This window comes from Nicrophorus vespilloides, unplaced genomic scaffold (assembly GCF_001412225.1).
Source record: "Nicrophorus vespilloides isolate i.1.1-1 unplaced genomic scaffold, Nicve_v1.0, whole genome shotgun sequence".
NCBI classification, from domain to species: Eukaryota; Metazoa; Arthropoda; class Insecta; order Coleoptera; family Silphidae; genus Nicrophorus; species Nicrophorus vespilloides.
Genome location: NW_017098740.1, coordinates 66,666 through 77,588, shown reverse-complemented (window position 1 = coordinate 77,588; position 10,923 = coordinate 66,666). Strand labels below are relative to the sequence as shown.

At 29.5% G+C, this 10,923-nt stretch overlaps 1 long non-coding RNA gene across 1 annotated transcript; it reads right to left on the bottom strand.

Moving 5' to 3' along the window:
* Window positions 1-1,216: 1,216 nt before the first annotated feature.
* On the bottom strand, window positions 1,217-9,080 carry LOC108563103. Its single transcript, XR_001891079.1, has 2 exons — window positions 8,693-9,080; window positions 1,217-1,259 (listed from the first exon to the last, which is right to left on the bottom strand). It is a non-coding gene; the product is annotated as an uncharacterized LOC108563103 (long non-coding RNA).
* Between the last annotated feature and the right edge of the window lie 1,843 nt (window positions 9,081-10,923).

Below are 10,923 nucleotides of genomic sequence, written 5' to 3'. Positions count from 1 at the left end.
CCATTCATAGTGAGAGGCGGCAACGAACAACAACAACAACAACGACGACGAACGAAACAACAATCAGAAATTATTTACATACATTCCCGGCGCAAATATTCATCGACTTCCTATGCCCTTTTGAATTCCTCCCATACCGAAATTAATTACTCCGCCGCAGCGATCGAGGCAAAACCCCTAAGCTTTTTAGTGCACGTGGCATTTAATTTTTCGGTTACTTTTGGCGCGCAAAAACCGTAATGAAAGAATGAAAGAAAGAGAAGAGTCGCTTTGAAAAGTTCACTGTTTTCTGGGTCATTTTCCGTGAGGGATGATGATGATGGTCGGTGAAGGAAGGAGATGGGGGCGGCCCTGAGGGCGGTAATTAGGCGAGTCCCCGGTAATTGGAACTTTTTGTGTTAAACGCGGGATGAAAGCGTTGACCGGAGGGCATTTAATAAAAAGGAAGGGAATATATAATATGTGTATATACATATATATCAGAGCATGCGGCCGAAAATAAAAGGGACTGCGAAACGAATGCGTTTGAGTTATTATCAGTCGCCGCCGCCGCCGCCTCCTCCTCCACCAACTACTTCTACTCATTCTGCTCCCCTCTTCATTTCTATCTTCTTTTTTTTATCCACCCCCGCGCGCTTTCGGCTTGTTTATGTATGTTTTCACTTGGGAAAGAGAGCTACAGAGTTGAGGGGTGACTGAGGAGGAGCTGGAGGTGGCGGTGGAAGGAAGGCGGCTTGAATTATTAGGCGACCGCCGTTGCCGCCGCCCCCAAGAGAAAACGCACTCTCTTCTTCATCTTTCTTTTATGTCTCGGAATTTATGAAGTCCCCGGAGTGTTTTTGAGAACGAGAGAATATCCGTCCTTCGCCCGCTCCGAACTTAGTTCGACTTTAATTAGATGCATAATTATTCCGTTCTTTCTACCACCTCCACTTCCTTTCGTTCAACGTTTGTTGCCTGTCAATTTACTTACTCGCGTTCAGCGGGATGTTGGATATTTGAGGGGGCGGCTGTTGTTGCTGCTGCTGCTGTTGCCCCAAAGCGGCGATGTGATGGTGCCCGCCCCTCTGGTAACCCAAAACCGCCCCATGGTACAGCACCTGGTGATGCTGCTGCTGCTGTTGTTGCTGCCTGAACCCCGCCACTTTGATCGATGCCTTCAAACGCACTTTCCCATAATCTCCTCGCACGTTCTTCAGCTTGATTTCTTTTTTTGTTATTATAATATTACTATTATTATCACTTAATTTCCAATCGCACTGAAAATGGTTTAAATTACCATCAAAGCCCCATCAACTAACTCATCCCGAAACTTCAAGATGATTGTGTGTGTGTGATTTCTTCCGCCAACAATCCTAATTTCTCTTCTTTTTCCGAGAGGAAGAGAAACGTGCGACGGGAAGGAAACTTTAACGCGCGGCCTACTTAAGAGACTTCCCGCGGAACGGGGCCAGGGAAAAGTAGAAGAGCGAGTGAAAAACAAAAGACGAATAAAAAAAAAGGAGCGAGAGACCGTCAAACCGTTGTGTGTGGGGTAAGGAACGGAAAAACTTTGTCCATTCGTCACCGGGACGAGAAGGAAGAACGAAAAAATAAAATAAACGGAAGAATTAAAATTTCCGGAACAATTTAAAGGTGTGTTCCTTCTTTTTGCTCTGTCGCTTCTGCTCTTCTTTTATTTCCTCTCATTAGTTTTATTTCACCCAAGTGAACGTTATAAACTCGTCACTTTATCATACACAATTTTAATATTTCTTTTTGTATGAATTCATGTGTTTTTGCTTATCTAATCTTATTATTAACAAAAATTGTATTGACCCTAATTATTTCTGCCCTATATAATCTTAATATTCGTATCAGTTTTGTTGAAATCTGTTATATTAATCTAAATACACCTTGAATTATTAACGCTCCTATTTACAACATTTGTCCCAGAAGAACCCAAGGTGATAGGTCAGTTAATAACAATAGTTTGGTTTGTTCTTTTATGTATTTCTTTCCTGTAATTTCATTTTATTCTTATAACAATACTTTATTTTCAGCTTTGTATTTGTAGTTTTTTATGAAAGCAATAAACTATAATTATACATATAAAAAATACAATTACAAAGAGCAATTGATTGCCAGTATTTCCATATATATATATTTTCAGTAAATTTATGTTTACGTTACTTATATTGATATTTCCTACTTTTGATTCTTAGTTAAATTTTCATCTTATGTAAATCTGTAATTAATTCTATAATTGAAACTATATTTTTTTCAATATTTTCGAACAATTATTTTGTTTTAATCATTTTATAATAATAACATTTATTCCAATGTACACAAACTAATAAGTTAAAACCTTAAGTAGGTTTCTTTTTATTTAACACTGTTTTTTCTCAATAATCTATTTTGTGCAATGACCCATTTATTATAAAGTTATCCATGAAAAAATCGGTTTCCGAACATAAAATCCTAACCAAAAATGAACCTGTATTCGTACATAATTTTCGTTTGTTAACAGAAATCTGATAAATAAATAGGAAAGATCTTTAACTTACGTAATTTCATTTCTATAGATCAAAGCTATTATTTTTTTTAATTTTATCTATTTATTTTACTTTCTGCAATTTTTTTTATAAAAGGTTTTAAAAATGTTGTCTTAAAATTTTCTTGATATACTTATTAGATCTGATTATCCAAATTTCATTAAACCATAATTTTCGGTTTTCAAACTATACGATTCAAATTGCCTTTATGAATTTGTATTCGTCAACTAATTAATCTTGCATGTATGTATTTACTGTTCTTATTATATGTAATTTAATAGTTTTACATTTCTTTTCTATGTAATTTTATGCATAAGCGAATGATATAGGAGTATAAATCTTCAAGATTTCTTGTTGTACTTGATTGAACGGAATATGCAAGAAATGGTTTCGGTTTTCGAACAATTCGATTAGAATTTTTATTATTGTTGTTGTTATAAAAGTATAAATTTCCAGAGATTCTTTAATATACAGCAATACCTCGCATAGTCCGGTTTAAACATTTCAAAACAAACTAAATTTTTATTGAGAAAAATTACATTAAATTTTAAAAAAAAATCTATAGAAATTAATAAAATAAAGTGAGGTTTGTATTAAGTTCCTCGATTAGTCCGGAATATTGAAGGAAAAGAGCATCCGCACTATACGAGGTATTGCTTTATTTGATTAACTGTTACATTTATTGCTACAGTTACAAATTATTACAAGAAAATGATATAAATCAGAATTTTTAATATAAAAAAAAATACTAGAAATAATATAAAGTTTTTGACACAATTTCTATATTTATAAGAAAAAGCGATAGCCGCACGACCGAAGTACGTAATAGAATATTGTTTTATTATTTTTATTTTCGTAAAGCGAAAAGAAATAACACGATGTTTTCCCTCGACTTACACGTATACACATATATGTATGCATTATAGGTAATTCACGTGCCGGAGGGGGTGTTTTCTTTCCGCTTTATTTTTTCCGTTTTCTCCACTTTTAACTGCCGTAATCGTAAAATCTACATAACATCCATTTTAATTTCATTTAATAATAATAAAAATAAACCCTTCCCCGTTGGGAGAAAAGACGAGGGGGGTTGCAAAAGGCGCATACAGAGCGAGAGAAAGATTGTATCTCTCTCTGTTAGGGAAAATTTTATTCTCGTTTCGTTTCGCATTTATTATTTCAACAATAATATTTATTAATACAAAAAAATAAATCGTATTTTTATTTTTAAATTTTATGTGTAAACGTTAATAATTTGGCTTCATTTTCTTCCGTGTGTAAAAAAAAGAATATAAAACGTTACGTTATTTGCATTTTTTTTTAAAGTTGAATCGAAATCCAATCAGCGTCGGAATTTTTAATAATTAATTGCCGTATAATTACAAACGTTTCGTGTTCGTGTATGTGTGTGAGTTATATGCGCGATTGGGGAGGGATGAATTATTAATTTATTCATTAAAATACACGGGTGCGCATCGGTCCCAAAAACCCGAAAGCCCATAAAACCGGAGGACCGGTTTAATTAGAAATAATTCGGATCGCAGAAAACAGGAAAAATCACAAACTACAAACGTATTGTTCGTTCGACCATCGGCAGATTGCTGCCTGCATATCTTTCCCGACGAAAGCAAACTTCGTTTTATTCTGTGAAAATAGGAAAACGGGAGTTGCCGGCCAACAAATCAAAATAGTTTTTGAAGCGATAAAACACACACACACATGCATGCAGAAGGGAGAAATAAGAAGCGAGCGAGAGAAAAGTTTTCTCTTTTGACCAAAGGAAACGGAGGAAGACGAAAAAAAATATAGAATGAGGAAGAGAGAGAAAATCGACCCACAAATTCCTCTTTTGGGGTGGAAGAAATCACATCTAATAAACGGGAGGGGAAACTTATGCAGCGCGTGGGTCAAAGTCCAAGCGGAAGGACGAAACAACAACAACAGTATAAATCTCGATGTTAGAGAGCAAAGTATAAAGTAAATACATGCAAGATTAATTGGTTGACTTCAACTTAATGCACAAATCAGTTAATACGTGTAGTATTTCTCTGAGGTTGATAATTTTCCAAGATTATTGACTGAAGCTATCGTATTTATTGTTGTAATTATTTTTTTTGTAACTTTAGTAATAAATGTAGTTCAAATATAATAAAAATACACATAATTTGTTCTCTATAATTATCAATTTTCCGCGATTGTAGCAATTTCATGAGTATATTTTAATAAAACAAAAATATTTTTATTTAGTTTTTGCTATTCTATATACATATAATAATCATCTTAATTTATTTACTAATTTCCCTATTTCCATACTTATGATTTTGTAACAGTTGTAATAAAATTGTCAACTTTTAATTTGTAATTTAAAAATTTCATTTCCAATTGCATATGTATATTTAAATTACACAGTTATTGCATTTCTTGATGTACTTTTTAATTTATTACTGAATGTAAATGTAATTCTTGCTAAGATGTAATAGAATACAACAGTAATTATTTCAATTTAATTTGTATATTTTAATTACCCAAATATACAATATTTATTTGTTCAATTTCGATTATTTCGTAAACATAAGCTATTGCGTTTATGGACGTACTATTTAATTTGTTTCATGATATAAATGTTATTATTTTTAGATTATAATGGAATACACAGAATAAATTTGTAAAATGTTCAACTTTCGGAAATTATTCCACTTGTAATTAATTCACTTTAATCTAAAACTTATATAGATTAAAGTGAAATAATTACAATAATATTTATATTTTTTATTTTTTTCATAGACTTAATTGTATATTGATGTAATCATTATTATGTAATTTCACTAATTTCAAAATTAATTTCTTTGTTATATTTGTTTTACGTACACTTAATTAATTTAGCTTATTGATATATTGACTCTTTATGTAAGTGCAGTAACAAATGTATTTTTTTTATATAAAACTGTTAACTGCAAATTGTTACTAATTGTAATTATTCTACTTTAATCACAATAATTGTATTATACAAATATACAATATTGATTTATTTAGTTTCTTCTGAATTACTATTAAATATAGATTTAGTTTTAATTTACAATACTTATTTTGTGTTTTTTTTGTAAGCTTAATGGACTTTGTTTTTTAATTTCAAGTGAATAACAAAGTGGGAACTATTCCAGGAAATTCTCTTGTCCCTTATTCACAACCAATTGGACTTAAATTACATTTCATTAATTTAAAAGAAAACAATCATTGATGTAATTAACTTCGAAGGAATCGAATCGAAAGTGCACTTACTAATTTGAAACTTGAATTAGATTTCACTTTAATATTGAGAATTTTAATTTTGTAAATTTACAATATGTTTGTATTTACTTTTAATTTTAGATCAAACTTCTTTTTTCAGTTTTCAGTAAATAATAAAAAAAATAAGATCAATTTAATTTAACTGCTTTTACATTTAATTAATTAAATAAAAATCTTATGTTACTTTCATTCAATTTGACTTTTACATTTCAAGAATTCTATAGAAAAATTTACTGATTCCAAATGTGTGCTATGATATAATTAAGAACACTTATGAGATTTATTTATAAACTTTATAAATGTAAATATTCCATGTCCAGAAGCAATTCGTCTTTACATTACACAATTTTCAATAACAAAAACATTCGTCAATGAACTTTGACCAAATTCGTAAGTGATTAGAAACTTGGATTATTTGTCTTTTATATTTAGATTTTAATTACGCTAATTTACAACAGTTATTTAGTTTTCTTTGAATTCTTAATCGAATGGAATTTTTTCTATTTTCAAGTAAACATGTTAACAAATGAAAAAACTATTCTACATATCCATAACAAATTAGAATTAATTGCTTTCTATTGAATAACATTTTAAATGTAAATCCCTTAATAAAATTGAATTTGCAGATAAATAAATAGTAAACTATTCCAAGAAATTCATAAACACAATTTCTTGGAAACACAATTTCAATTAATAAAATTTACTTGTTAAATAAATGCAATTAATTTTGAGGAAATTTTATCGAAATCAAACTTTTTTTAACACGAATCTTAAATTATTACACAATTAGTACACAAAATTTACAATACTTATTTCTAAATGTCAAGTGAATAAGAAAGTACTAAAGTAGCCAGGAACTTCTATTGTTTTCTATACAAAAGAAATAACTTAACAGCTTTAATATTTCATTAATTCCCAAAACTTATTATAATTCGAATTCGACTTCATCTTCTTTTTAATTTAAGAAAACAAAAACAATTGTTAATGGAAGAAATTGCCAAAGAAATTGAACTTACTAACTCGAAACTTGGATTATTTCACTTTCGATGTACATTTTAATATACAGTAACTCATAATATTTGTTAAGGTTTTTCTGGAACATAATGAAATTAAATTTTTCCAATTTTCCAGCAACTTCACCTATCCCACACAATCAACTTAACTTAAATACTTTTATATTTCATCAATATTTAAAACTTAATAAAATTAACTTTCATCGAATAAAAGACAAACTTACAGATTCTAAACTTTCACTTTCTCAAGTAAAAACGATTCCAGACTTCTTTTGTACTTATTTACAATCAACTTAATTTAATTGCTTTCATATGTCATTAATTCTCAAATTTTAATACAGTTAACTTTGATCGACTTAAAAGCGAACTTAGTGATTAGAAACTTCAATTATTACAATTTCATTTGAAAATATTAAAATTTAACAAATTTTCATTTTTTCTTGAACTTAATGGAATTAAATTTATCAATAACAAAGTGCAAACTATCATTAATTCTCAAAACTTAATGTAATTTACTTTGGTCAAATCAAAAGCAAACTTATTGGTTCAAAACTTGGATTATTACAATTTCATTTCAACAGATTTACTTCTCTTTATTGGAATTTAATTTATCCATAACAAAGTATAAACTATTCCAAAATCTTATCTTAACGGAATTTGTCCAGTACAAAGTGTAAACAATTGAACATTCCTATTTACAATCAACTTTAATTAAATGTCTTTATATTTCATTAATTCTCAATATTTAATGAAATTTATTTTGGTCAAATCAAAAGCAAACTTACTGGTTCAAAACTTGGATTATTTCAATTTCATTTTAACAAATTTACTTTTCTTTTCTTACACTTATTGGAATGGAATTTATCCATAACAAAGTGTAAACTATTCCAAAATCTTATCTTAACAGAATTTGTCCACTACAAAGTGTGAACAATTCCTGAAAATTCCTATTTACAATCAACTATAATTAAATGTCTTTATATTTCATTAATTCTCAATACTTAATGAAATTTACTTTGGTTAAATCAAAAGCAAACTTACTGGTTCAAAACTTGGATTATTACAATTTCATTTTAAAAAATTTACTTTTCTTTTCTTGCACTTAATGGAATGGAATTTATCCATATCAAAGTATAAACTATTCCAAAAATTTATCTTAACGGAATTTGTCCAGTACAAAGTGTGAACAATTCCTGAAAATTCCAATTTACAATCAACTTTAATTAAATGCCTTCATATTTCATTAATTCCCAATACTTAATGTAATTTACTTTGGTCAAATCAAAAGCAAACTTACTGGTTCAAAACTTGGATTATTACAATTTCATTTTAAAAAAATTACTTCTCTTTTCTTACACTTATTGGAATGGAATTTATCCATAACACAGTATAAACTATTTCAAAATCTTATCTTAACGGAATTTGTCCAGTACAAAGTGTAAACAATTCCTGAAAATTCCTATTTACAATCAAGTTTAATTAAATGTCTTTATATTTCATTAATTCTCAATACTTAATGAAATTTACTTTAGTCATATCAAAACCAAACTTACTGTTTCAAAACTTGGATTACTACACTTACATTTGTAAATTTTACATTCAACATTTTCTTTTCTTATAATTAATGGAATGGAATAGAACAAAATGTAAACGATTCCAAGAACTACTTTGTTTTCTAACTTAAATTTTTGTAATTCTCATCACATGATGCAATTTATCGAATCAACTAATTCGACAATTACTAATTTTTAATCGTGTATAAAATATAACACACTACTATTTGAAGTTTCAGGTTGAGTTAGATAAAAAAAATAGAAAATCGTGGGGCTTTGATTCGTCTACTAAAAGAGGATTAATTACACTTCTGATGATGAGCACTAATTAGTTTCTTTTTTGTTTTTCTTCTTAAGTTGTTTTTGTACACTCTATCTCTCTCTCCCTCGCTTTTGTTGATTATTTTTTTTTAGTGTTAATGCTTTAGATTGATATCTTCTTTTTTCTGCTTGTTTTAGGCGCGTTTACGAGGGTGGAAGTTTATATGCGTGGGAAAATAAATGGTGTATTTATACAAGTGGAGAGAACGAGATAGTAGACGGAGGGATTGCTGCTTCCGTTTCCGGTTTGTAGTGCCCGACCGGTCGACGACGCGCTCGCAACACGACTGCCGCCAGCGTCGTCGGCGTCGTCACAGAACGACGCCGGAGCGTGCCGCCCGCGCACACAAGAACACATGCAAAGATACACACATATATATACGTACACACACACATACATGAACACACCGACCGTCCGCCTCCTCTCATCATAAAAAAAGACGAAACAGTCGAAAAGAAAAACAGAAGAGCAAAGAGTGAGAGAGAGAAAAAGAGAAAACACATCATCAACCCCTCTTTTCAGCACACACACACACACATGCAAACACAGATATATATACATATACACAAGCCTCTCTCAAACGCGCAGATAGAGATCGCGCTCCGTCTGTTGTTGCAAATGAAACAAAAACTTTAGGGCCTAAGCCCGTCCTGTTTATCTTTCCGATATAATTTATTGACCCTTCTGTGTGCCAAAACGCATCGCGCGGAAGGATGAACGATGGACGGAGAAGAAGGCGAAGTAAAGTAAATTTAATATTTTTTTTGAAAAACGTCAATTTATTAATGTAATTAAAAAGTACAAACTTTAGGTTTTTAATCATTTTTTTAGCGTTCAGGAACTTTACGAGTAATCCGCACTGTTTGAAGCCGGACTAATTGAGTAGAAAAAAAAAGTGATAATTTATCTGTACAAAATATATTTTTTAGAATTTATTTATATTTATCCCAATTAAAATTTAATTTGTTTTGATTTTTTTCAAAGCGTACTATAGTGTATCCGCACTGATCGAAATGCGAGGTATTAAATAAGTTTAAAACACAATCCATAGTAGTAATATGCTTATGTATTATGCTAAATTTTTAGAAAACCGAAATTTTTATTCGTGCAATTAAAACAAGCAAATGTTAAGTTTTTAATCATTTTTCATGCACGGGAATTGTACGGGTAATCAGTTCCGAACTGTTTGAAACCAGACAAATTGAGTAGAAGAAAATCTTGATAATTTATATGTACAAAATAATTTGTTGGTGATATATTTAGAATTTACTTTTATTTTTCCCAATTAAAATTTAGTTTGTTTGATTTTTCAAACTGATCGAAATGGCACTATGTGAGGTATTAAATAAGTTACAAACACAATTAATAACAGTAATATTTATATAGATTATATGTACAAAAACCGAAACCAAAATGTTTATTCATGCAATGCACACGTTAAATTTTTAATTATTTTTCGAGAATGCATCGCATAGTACGGGTAAACATTAAAAGTGCTGTTTGAAACGGGACTAATGCTAATTTAAAACAACATAAAAATAAACAGCACAGTATAATCTTTTTTTTTTATATAATTTACTTTAAATAATAGTATGTATTCCAATAAAAGAAATGAAACAAATTGTATTTTGTCATGAAAATTTCACTTTACTTGTACGAAAACCGAAGTTCTAACACATTTCACATGTTTTTGTTTATTGGTATTATTTATTTTGTTTTCATTCATAATTTATTCCACTTTGGTAAACATCTTGTCTCCATATTAAAAAAAAAATAATTTCTTTTTAATATTGCAAATTTAACAAAAAAATGTCCTGTTTATCCTTTAGATATAATTTATTTATTTATGCTAAAATGCATCGCACGGATGAATAAATGAAGAAAACTAAAGTAAAATAAATTAAATAATTAAAAAATGTTGCCTTATTTCAAATTGCTTAATAATTACCGAAAAAAAACAAATTACTTAAAACATTGAAAATCCTAAACAATACAACAATAATATTTCATGCAACAACCATAATTGATTAAATAGTTAAGATATTGACGAAAATTTCACTACATTGTACCTAAACTGATATGCTCCACTTTTATCTTTGTCCGTTTTTACTGATAAAAATATAAAAAAAATAAACTCTACGTCCGTCCTGTTAATCCTTCAAATATAATTTATTAATCCTTTTGTGTTCCAGAACTCATCGCGCGGAATGATGAAC